Below are 10810 nucleotides of genomic sequence, written 5' to 3' on the forward strand. Positions count from 1 at the left end.
CCCGTATTCCCAGAATTTACCGCTCCACCCCAAGTGAACATACCCCAGGCAGTTCCTCTCCAGAGCCTCCCTGCTTAATCCCAGTAAACCTGTCCTTGTTCGTCCTCTGAGGAAGTTTTACTGCCTTGGTTCTAGGGGGAAAATCTTGACCTTAGAAACTTAGGGGAATATTGCATTTCTCTGTGGACATCCAGGGCTCATGTTTGAAATTAAATAAATATGACTAAACAATTTGATGAAAAACAATTTGCTATTAACTGCCAAGTGGCTAGATCTGTTACACTCAGGCCTATAGGGCCTTGAACCTCTGACCAGTCTTACACGGTCCGCAACAATTGCTAATGTTAGATAAATCCTGGCTGAAAACAGAGAATGCCAGAAAGCTGATTACTTGTGTTTAATCAACTATGCAAAGGTGTGGATCATAACAAACTAAGAATAACATTGCAAATAATGAGAATTCCAGAATGCTTAATTGTGCTCATGCAGAACACCTCTACATAGACTAAGAGGCAATTATTCAAGCAGAACAAGGCTATTGAATGCTTTAAAATCAGGAAAGGTGTGTGTCAGGGTTGTATAATTTCACCATACTTATTCAATCAAGATGCTAAGGAAATAATCAGCGAAACTGGTTTATACAAAGATGAACAAGGCATGAGAATTGGAGGAAGGTTCATTAGCCTGAGATATGTAGATGTCACAACTTTACTTGCTGAGAAGTAATAGGACTTGAAGAAATTGCTTATGAAGACCAAAGACTATAATCTTCAATACAGATTACACCTCAATTTAAAAACAAAAATCCTCACAACTGGACCAATAAACAATAACATGAGAAATAGAAAAAGAATGAAGTTGTCAAGAATTTCATTTTACTTGAATTCATAATCAATGTCCCTGGAAGCAGCAGTCATGAAATCAAATGATGTATTGCACTGAGAAAAATCTACTACAAAAGACTTTCTTTCTTTCTTTTTTTTTATAGTGTTAGAAAGCAAATATACCAATTGGCATATATGCATGTGGAAGCTTGACAATGAATATGAAAGACTAGAGATAAGCAGATGCATTTGGATTATGATGTTGGTGAAGAATATTGGAAGTACCATGAACTTCCAGAAGAACAATTAAATCTGTCTTGGAAGAAGTACAGCCATTATTATGCTTAGAAATGAGATTTTTCTCATGTATCTTGGATGTATTATCAAAAGGATCTGTCCCTGAAGAATGTCATACTTGTTAAAGTAGAGGGATAACGAAAAAGAGGAAGACCCTCAACCACATAAAATGGCACAGTGGCTGCAACAATGGCAAGAATTATAAGAACAATGTCTTGTTCTGTTATAGATAGGGTCACTATGAGTCAGAACCGACTCAATAGCACCTAACAACAACAATATTGTTGTTTGTGAATATATATTCATTGTATGATTATTTAATCAATTTGGTCACTCTGGTAGTGTAGTGGTTATGAATAGGACTGCTAATCTCACAGTCAGCATTTTGAAACTACCAGCTGTTCTGTGGAAGAAAGATGAGGCTTTCTGCTTCCATAAAGATTTACAGCCTCACAAACCCTGTACAGGGTCGCTATGAGTTGGAGCCGACTCCATGGCACATAACAACAACAACAACATTTACTTTAACAATTCCAATATAAAAGGTAGACAATAAGCAAATACAGACCAATGTTTTCAAATTCCAAATCATTACAGATAGCGTCTGAATTGCCAACTTCCTTTGGGTTTTGAGAATTCAATGTTAGTTAAATATATAGAGGACCTCTCAAGAAGTAATTCATTTATAAAACCCAATAAAATGGCAACCTTTCCCTGGTGGTCCCCTAGTTACACACACACACACACACACATTTATATTCCCTTGTTCTTGGGTTATTGTGTTTCAACACAGAGGCTGTGGACAGCAAGACAGAGAGGAAAGTGGAAGTACTGGGGTCAGGCTGAGATCTGAGTCCTATCTTTATTAACCTGTAGCCATGCAACATTAGTCACATGACTTAGCTTCTCAAATCCTCATCTTCCTTAAATGTAAAATGCTTCTTCACTCAGAGAACTACTCCAGAGGTATAAATGGAATTAGAACTATGAAACACTCAGCAGAGAGACCCTTTCTTTATACAAGACCCCTCTCTTTCTCCAGGGTACTACATACCTAGTACAACAGTGCATTTCTTGAATCAAGTAATAAAATTAAAAAGTGTTTTTTTATTGTTGATACTTACTGTTGAGTTAGCTCTGGCTCCTGGTGACCCATGTATAACAAAACAGGACATTGCTTGGTCCTACACCATGTGTGGTGCTGTAAGATAAGCACTGGACTTGATTTGAACTGCAAGGTCGGCTATTCAAACTCACCAGCACCTCCTTGGAAACCCCATACAGAGTTGCTGTGAGTTAGAACCAACTGCACAGCACTTAACAACAACAATATCCTGCTCACAATCTTTGGTATGTTTGATAAATAGTGAATGTACTGGAGTAAGGGTTTGTCAACTCGAATTCTATTTTGTTAATAGCACCCACATTTCTGTTCATTGTTTCATGCCAATGGATCTCATGGATGGTTGTCCTCATTTTTGCATGGTTAAAATATCTTAAAACATGTTACAGTACATATTCTAAGCATTTCCCTCATATTAACTCATTTAAAACTCACAAGAGCCTTATGAAGCAAATACTAGCACTATTGGACTCATTTTACCCATGGGGGGGGGGAAACTAAGGTTAAGCAACTTTCCTAAAACCACAGAGCTAATAAGTACTGGACAGGTTTTAAGCCTAAATCATCTGGCTTCAGACTTTCTGCTTTTAACCAGTACACACTACCATATCTCAGATGGAGAATTAGCAAGGAATCATGGGTACCAAAAAGAGCACTGGCTTTGAAAGGGAAAAATCTTTCAATTCTACAATTTGTTGGGTGACCTTGCCCAACTCAGTTCTCCTTTCTCTGAAATGGGAATCATACTTCCTTCCTTTAGGGTCACAGTTCAGTGAAGTGAGGAATCTAAAAGCCCTGCACACACAGGGTCCTTCCAATTCCCTCCAACCATTCTCTTCTCTTCTGACAATTGGATTGAGGCGATTTCTCTGTCTTGCCAATAACCTGGGCAGGATAGAGAGAACGTTGGCCTGTAGGCAGCTCTAGAGCTTTTTGAATAAAACTTACTGGCATTGAGCCCACACAGGCTGGAAACTCCCAGAGGAGTAACTGCACAGCAATAATTTCCCCTGAATTTTCCAAGTTTCGACACTGCTGAAGCTCTCAAAGAACAAAACCCAAGGTTCGGGAAATGCAAGGGCTAGAACTGGGGAGAGAGTGTTCTATTGCTTTGAATGAAAGATTGCTCTGGTGATTGACTTTAGAAATCTGGCTCCTGCCATCTGGCTGGCCCCCATCCTTCTGATCAGTTATGAATGTCTTTCCAGTAGCTTTTTCCCCACAGCAACATCTAAAGTAGTGATTTTCAAAAGAAAAACAAATCTGACACTGGCCCTTTGATACTCAGAGTCACACTACTCTTTAAAGAAGTGTGTGTGTGTGTGTGTGTGTGTGTGTGTGTGTGTGTGTGTGTGTGTCTGAGGTGGCCTAAGAATATATGCTGTGCACTCTGATCCCTGAAAAGAAGTTTGAGGATACTGTGCTCAGCTCCTCACCCATGAAAGGGTGATAATAATAACTATTACCCCGGTGATTGTGCAGAGGTTAAATGCTTAGTTGGTAACTGAAAGATTAGCAGTTTGAATTCACACAGAATCTCTGTAGGAGAAAGACTTGGCAATCTTCTCCCCAAAAGATTGTTGTTGTTTTCAGGTGCCATCGAGTCGGAACCGACTCATAGCGACCCCATGCACAGCAGAACGAAACAATGTCCGATCCTGGGCCAACCTCACTACCGCTGCCACACTCGAGTCCATCAATGATACCACCTGGCCAATCCATCTCGTTAGGGGTCGTCCTCTTTTTCTCTGACCCTCCACCTTACCCAGCATAACATTCTTCTCCAGTGACTGTTTCCTCTGGACAATATGTCCAAAGTATGAGAGACGAAGCTTAGCCATCTTGGCCTCCAAGGAGCACTCTGGCTGCACTTCTTCCAAAAAAGATCTATTGGTTCTTTTGGCAGCCCATGGCACTTTCAGTATTCTCCTCCAACACCACAACTCAAAGGCATCAATTCTTCTACGATCTTCCTTATTCACTGTCCAGCTTTCACATCCATATGAGGTTATTTTGAAAATACCATGGCTTGGGTCTGGCGCACCTTAGTCCTCAAGCTGACATCTCTGCTCTTCAATACTTTAAAAAGTTCCTGTGCAGCAGATTTGCCCAAAGCAATATGTTGTCTGATCTCTTGGCTGCTGCTTCCGCGAGTGTTGATAGTTGATCCAAGAAGAATGAAGTCCTTGACAACTTCAATCCTTTCTCCATTGATAAGAATGTTGTTTATTGGTCCAGTGGTGAGGATTTTTGTTTTCTTGACATTGAGATGCAATCCATATCGAAGGCTCCTAAAAAAACTTATGGGACAGTTCTACTCCATCATATGGAGTTGTTAGAATTGACTCCATGGCATCCAATAGCAATACCTCTTATGGAATCCTGAGTGAAACAAAAAGCTAATGTGGTAGACTGCTAACTGAAAAGTTGGAGGTTCAAGTCCACTCAGAGGTGCCTCAGATGAAAGTCCTGGTGATCTAATTGCAAAAAATCAGCCATCGAAAATGCAATGGTACACAGTCCTACCCTGAGTGGAGGTCACCATGAGTTGAGGCCAACTCCATGGTAACTGACTATCCACTTAAGTTTTTGTGAGAATGAAGTGTAATGATAAACATTTGTTGTTGCTATAACATATTGAGTCAGTTGCAACTCATAGCAACGTAACATGGTTTCTGGGACTCTAAATCTTCATGGTAGCAGAAAGCCTTTTAATTCTTCCAAAGAGCAACTGGTGCATTTGAACTGCCGATTGTATGTTTAGCAGTCCAATACTTATCCTACAACATTGCCAGTACTCCAATAAGGGTTTAGAGCTTAGAAAAGGGCTTAGCCTTTAGGTAAGTACTTCAATGAAAAGTTGTTGTTGTGCTATGAGAACCTACAAAAAAATAATAATAATAATACACCAACCATTTCTCCTACAGCACTCTCCCTCTAATCTGAGTTCAATAATCCATTGTAATGGCCTCACAGAACTCAAACACCATACTCAGAGTTAGCGGGGTTATCTGGGAAGCTAACAGTTTACAATTCAGGGTCAAAAAGGTTTAGGGTACCGATCTTTGTGCAGGAAAGCTTCTGCTCTGCCATGCCCATAAGCAGGCAGAGCAATCAATGGCCCTAAGCCACTGATTGGGTCTGACCTCGGCCCTATTCCAGTAAGTGATAGCATTCTTTTAGGGCTGCTGATAAATGCTCACAGACCACAGAACTCCACCACAAGCTTCAGCCTGAAGGAACTCAGCAAACCAACGTCCCCCAGTTGGATTCCTGAAGGCTCCCCTCTTTTAGCCAACCTCCTGCCCAAAGTCGCTCAGCTTCACCTGGTCCATGGGATGAGCAGCTCACTGCTTTGTCTCATACTCTGGCTCTTGGTTCTGCTGCCGCTCGTCTGTTCTTCCTTGTGTCACAAATCTCAGTCACTGGGTTAAGGAGGTTCAATGGATGTTGGGGTGAAAAGGACTCCCTCCACTTCTGGACCTTTCTTTCTGTTAGTGAGATCCCCCCTCTTGCTTCTGAGATGGGTCATTTTATGTGTGTTAGATTTCTAAATTGGTAGAATCACAATTAATACTGCTAACCACTCGTGACTAAATCATACAGTGCTATCAACATCTTCTCCCATTTTTTCTTACCCAGACCCAGCAAGTCACGAACATTATTTGGTGGAAGTTACAGACTCCAGCTCGTTATTGTTGTTAAGTGCTGTCAAGTTGGTTCCAACTCATAGCGACCCTGTATAGGGTTTCCAAGGAATGGCTGGTGAGTTTCAACCACAGACCTTGTGGTTCAAACAGACCTTGCAGGCCAGTGCCTTATCCCACAGCACCACACCAGGACTCCACAGCCAGAGGAGACATTAAATAATTCATTATATTGCACTTAGGCCACTTGCCTAACACCACACAGCAAAATAAGGAAAGAAACTAGAAATGAAACGAAGGTCTCAAGAACTCACAAATCCAGTTCTTTCAACCACATGAATCAGCTTTATCCTGTTTGCTTAAGCCTTACTTTGCTACTCTAAATATGTTAAACCATATGAAAGAGTATGGTACAATACCAGCTGCAGATTAGTAGATTCTGGTTTATGGCTGCTCCATGTGTGTCAGCATAGAACTGTGCTCCATAGAGTTTCAATGGCTGAATTTTTGGAAATAGATTGTCAGTCCTTTCTTCCAAGATGCTTCTGGGTGGACTCAAACCTCTAACCTTGCTTAGAAGCCAAGGGCATCCACCATTTGCATAATCTAGGGACTCCATGATAGGATGTTGTTATTAAGTGCTGTCGAGTCGATTCCGACCCATAGCGACCCTGTATTGGGTTTCCAAGAAGCAGCTGGTGAACTTGAACCACCGACTTTGCAGTTCAAATGACTTTGCAGTCTGACGCATTAGCCCACAGCGCCACACCAGGACTCTCCATTGTAGGATATGTAGTATGGGATATATATCATGAAAAAGTCTTTCTCAGCTCTCCACTGTCCCAATCCATTCCACATGCCTTGTTATAATTGTTCAGTCTCTGAGGCATCTAGGTTCTGTTCATCCCTGGTGAGCTTTCTCCAGCCCCAGAGACTCCTTGTGGGATACAAGCACACATAGATTGTTCTCATCATCATTTTAACATGAGTTTCCATGCTTTTCCAGATAGGGATCTCTGGGCATGTTGTCACCGTTAGAGGAGAACCTGTGACTTGCAGCAGTTTTGAGTCCAGAGATGGTGTGTTTGGATGTGTCTTGCCCAACATCAGCCTGGCCAGAAAGCAAGGCCACATTAAAGGTCCATATGGCTGAGAGGGAGGTAGCCTTGTTCTCATGTCAGCAGTGAAATAGGGGTACTTGTTGTTAGGTGCCATCGAGTTGGTACCAACTCATAGCAACTCTATGCACAACAGAATGAAACACTGCCCTGTCCTGGGCCAACCTCACAAATGTTGCCACATTTGAGGCCATTGATGCTGCCACTTTGCCAATCCATCTAATTGGGGGTCTTCCTATTTTTCTCTGATGTCCACCTTACCAAATGTGATATCCTTTTCCAGAGACTGGTCCCTCCTGACAATATGTGCAAAGCATGAGAGACAAAGTTTGACCATCCTGGCCTCCAAGGAGCACTCTGGCTGCACTTCTTCCAATACAGATCTGTTTGTTCTTTTGGCACCCAAGCCACTTTCAATATTCTCCTCCAATACCATAACTCTGAAGCATGAATTCTTCTATGGTCTTCCTTATTCACTGTCCAGCTTTCTCATGTATATGAAGTTATTGAAAATACTATGGCTTGGGTCAGGCGAACCTTAGTCCTCAAGCTGACATCTTTGCTCTTCAACACTTTAAGAAGGTCTTGTGCAGAAGATTTGCCTAATGCAATGCATTGTTTGATTTCTTGACTGCTGTTTCTATGAGGATTGATAGTTGATCCAAGAAGAATAAAGTCCTTGATAACACCAATATTTTCTCCGTTGATGAGAATGTTGTTTATTGGTCCAGTGGTGAGGATTTTTGTTTTCTTTACCTTGACATGCAATCCATACTGAAGGCTGTGCTCTTTGATCTTCATCAGTAATTATTTTAAGTCCTCTTCACTTTCAGGAGGCAAGGTTGTATCATCTGCATATTGCAGGTTGTTAATGAGTCTTCCTCCAATCCTGATGTCACATTTTTATCATAGAACACAGCTTCTCGGATTATTTGCTCAGCATACAGGTTGAATAAGTATAGTGAAAGAATATAACCCTGTCACACACCTTTCCTATTTTTAAACCATTCAGTGTTCCCATGTTCTGTTTTAACAACTGCCTCTTGGTCCATGTACAGATTCCTCGTGAGCAAATTAAGTGTTCCAGAATACTCATACTTTGCAATGTTGTCCATAGCTTGCCATGATCCACACAATCAAAAGCCTGTGCATAGTCAGTAAAGCAGAGGTAAACATCTTTCTGGTATTCTCTGCTTTCAGTCAAGATCCATCGGACATCAGCAATGATATCCCTCATTCTACATCCGCTTCTGAATCCAGCTTGAACATCTGGCAGTTCCCTGTCAATGTATGTTTGCAGCCATTTCTGTATTAACTTTAGTAAAACTTTACTCGCATCAGATATTGAAGATATTGTCCCATGATTTCTGCATTCCGTTGAGTCACCTCTCTTTGGAAGGGTCACAAATATGGATCTCTTCCAATCAGTTGACCAGATAGTTGTCTCTCAAATTTTTTAGCATAGATGAGTGAGTGCCTTCAGTGCCACCTCACTTTCTTGAAAAACTTCCATTTTTATTCCATCAATTCCTGGTGCTTTGTTCTTTGACAATTCCTTCAATGCACCTTGGACTGCTTTCATCAGTATTATTGGCTCTTGATCATATGCTTCCTCTTGAAACAGTTGAACATCAACCATTTCCTTTTGGTACAGTGACTCTGTGTATTCCTTCCATCTTCTTTTGATGTTTTCTGCATCATTCAATAATTTGCCCAGAGATTCCTTCAATATCTTGTCTGTCAGCTTGTCATGCTATGGTGGCTTGTGAGTTGCTATGATTCTGGAAACTATGCCACGGCTATTTTAAATTCCAGCAGGGTCACCTATGATGTACAGGTTTCAGATGAGCTTCCAGATGAAGACAGACTAGGAAGAAGGAGTAACAAACTACTTCCGAATATTTAGTCACTGCAAACCTTATGACTAGTAGAGAAATAGAGGCAGGTGGTGCTAACAGTTTGTGATAATTTGGGCTAGGGAAGGCAACATGGGTATGGGGACAGCCTGGTAGGACTTTGGGTAGTAAACAGAATTTTTTTTTTTTCTGCCTTAAATTAGCTTGAGACCTGGAAATTATGATCTAGCTTCTCTGAGTTTCAACCTCTTTGTAAATGAGAGATGTTCTTACTAACCCTGTGGAAAACTGGGGAGAATTAAGTGAACAATGTATATAAAGTGTCTATACAAATGACTCAATAAATGGTTGTTCACTTACTCCTTTTTTCTTTTCTGCCAGAACAAATGCCAATAATGAATCTGGGTCCTGCTAAGCTTCAACAAGAAGAAAACAAGTCATTAATAATGCAGTACTAATATTCTGAGTCCTTACATGGTGCAGATGGTTAGTTCTCTTTACTGCTAACAGAAAGACTAGAGGTTCGGGTTCTTCCAGAGGTGCCTTGGAAGACAGCTCTGCTGATGTAATTCTAAAATTTTAGCCATTGAAAATGCTATGGAGCACAGTACTGTTTTGACACACATGGGGTCCCTATGCATTGAAATTGACATCACAGCACCTAATGGAAATAGATTAATGCTCTCTGTAATACTTGTATATGATCTTATCCACACAAGAATGCCAGCACAAATAGGTAAATGGTCCATTGTTGCTAGGAAGCATTGGAACCAGGGCAAGACTACATCTTCTGTTCATCTTTTGGCACTGTCTTCTGCTTGAGTCAATACTATAATCCATGACCTGAGTTGGCACCTATCAGCTGTGGGCCAGTTTCTCCTTCAGCATTACTGAGAGGTTTTGTCACATTTGAAATACTTCTTAGGAAAGCACTATCACTTCCTCCCTTGGTTTTGGTTCAGCTTTATCCTTTAAAAATAAAATAAAACATAGATCTCCAGACGGCTGACCATTCCTTCAGAAAAGCTGTACTAGTGGCAGGGGATATGAGTATGCAGACTGTGGAACTGATTCTTACTGGAATCTCACTATTTGACTTAATCTTTAAAAATAACTGGCCTTTGCAGCTCTGTTCAGATAGTCAAAATGTGTTAACAGCCTAAATGTCCATCAACAGATGAATGGAGAAACAAAAATGTAGTACATATGCACAATAAACAGAAATGAAGTTGTGACGCATGCTATGAAATCAATGAACCTAGAAAAAATTATGTTGAATGAATATATAAGCCAATCAGGTAAGGGCAGATATTTATTGTCCCACTTACATAAAATATCTAGGATAGTAACTGTATGCAAAATATTTTTTTCCCAGTGTATCGCACTGGGAAAATCTGCTGCAAAAGATTTCTTTAAACATTTCACTTTGAGGATTAAAATAAACCTGGCCCAAGTCACAATATTTTCAGTTACTTCATGTGCATGCAAAAACTGGACAACGAATAAAGAGGCCCAAAGGAGCTCTGGTAGCGTAGTAGTTACGAATCTGGCTGTGAACCTCAAGGTCAGCAGTTCGAAACTACCAGCTGCTTCATGGGAGAAAGATGAGGCTTTCTGCTCCCGAAAAGATTTACAGCCTTGGAAACCCTGTTCAGGGTCGCTATGAGTTGGAACCGACTCAATGGCACTTAACAACATTGATGGGGCACAACTCAAAATGAAGAGAAACAGCTGTAAACATCCATTAATAATCAGAACATGGAATGTAGGAGTATGAATCTAGGAAAACTGGAAATTGTCAAAAATGAAATGGAGCACATAAACATTGATATCTTAAGCATTAGTGAGCTGAAATATATTGGTTTGGTTATTTTGAATCTGACAACCATGTGGTTTACTATGCTAGAAACGACAAATTGAAGAGGAATGATGTTGCATTCATTGT

The sequence above is a fragment of the Chrysochloris asiatica genome, unplaced genomic scaffold (assembly GCF_000296735.1).
Source record: "Chrysochloris asiatica unplaced genomic scaffold, ChrAsi1.0 scaffold00048, whole genome shotgun sequence".
NCBI lineage: Eukaryota > Metazoa > Chordata > Mammalia > Afrosoricida > Chrysochloridae > Chrysochloris > Chrysochloris asiatica.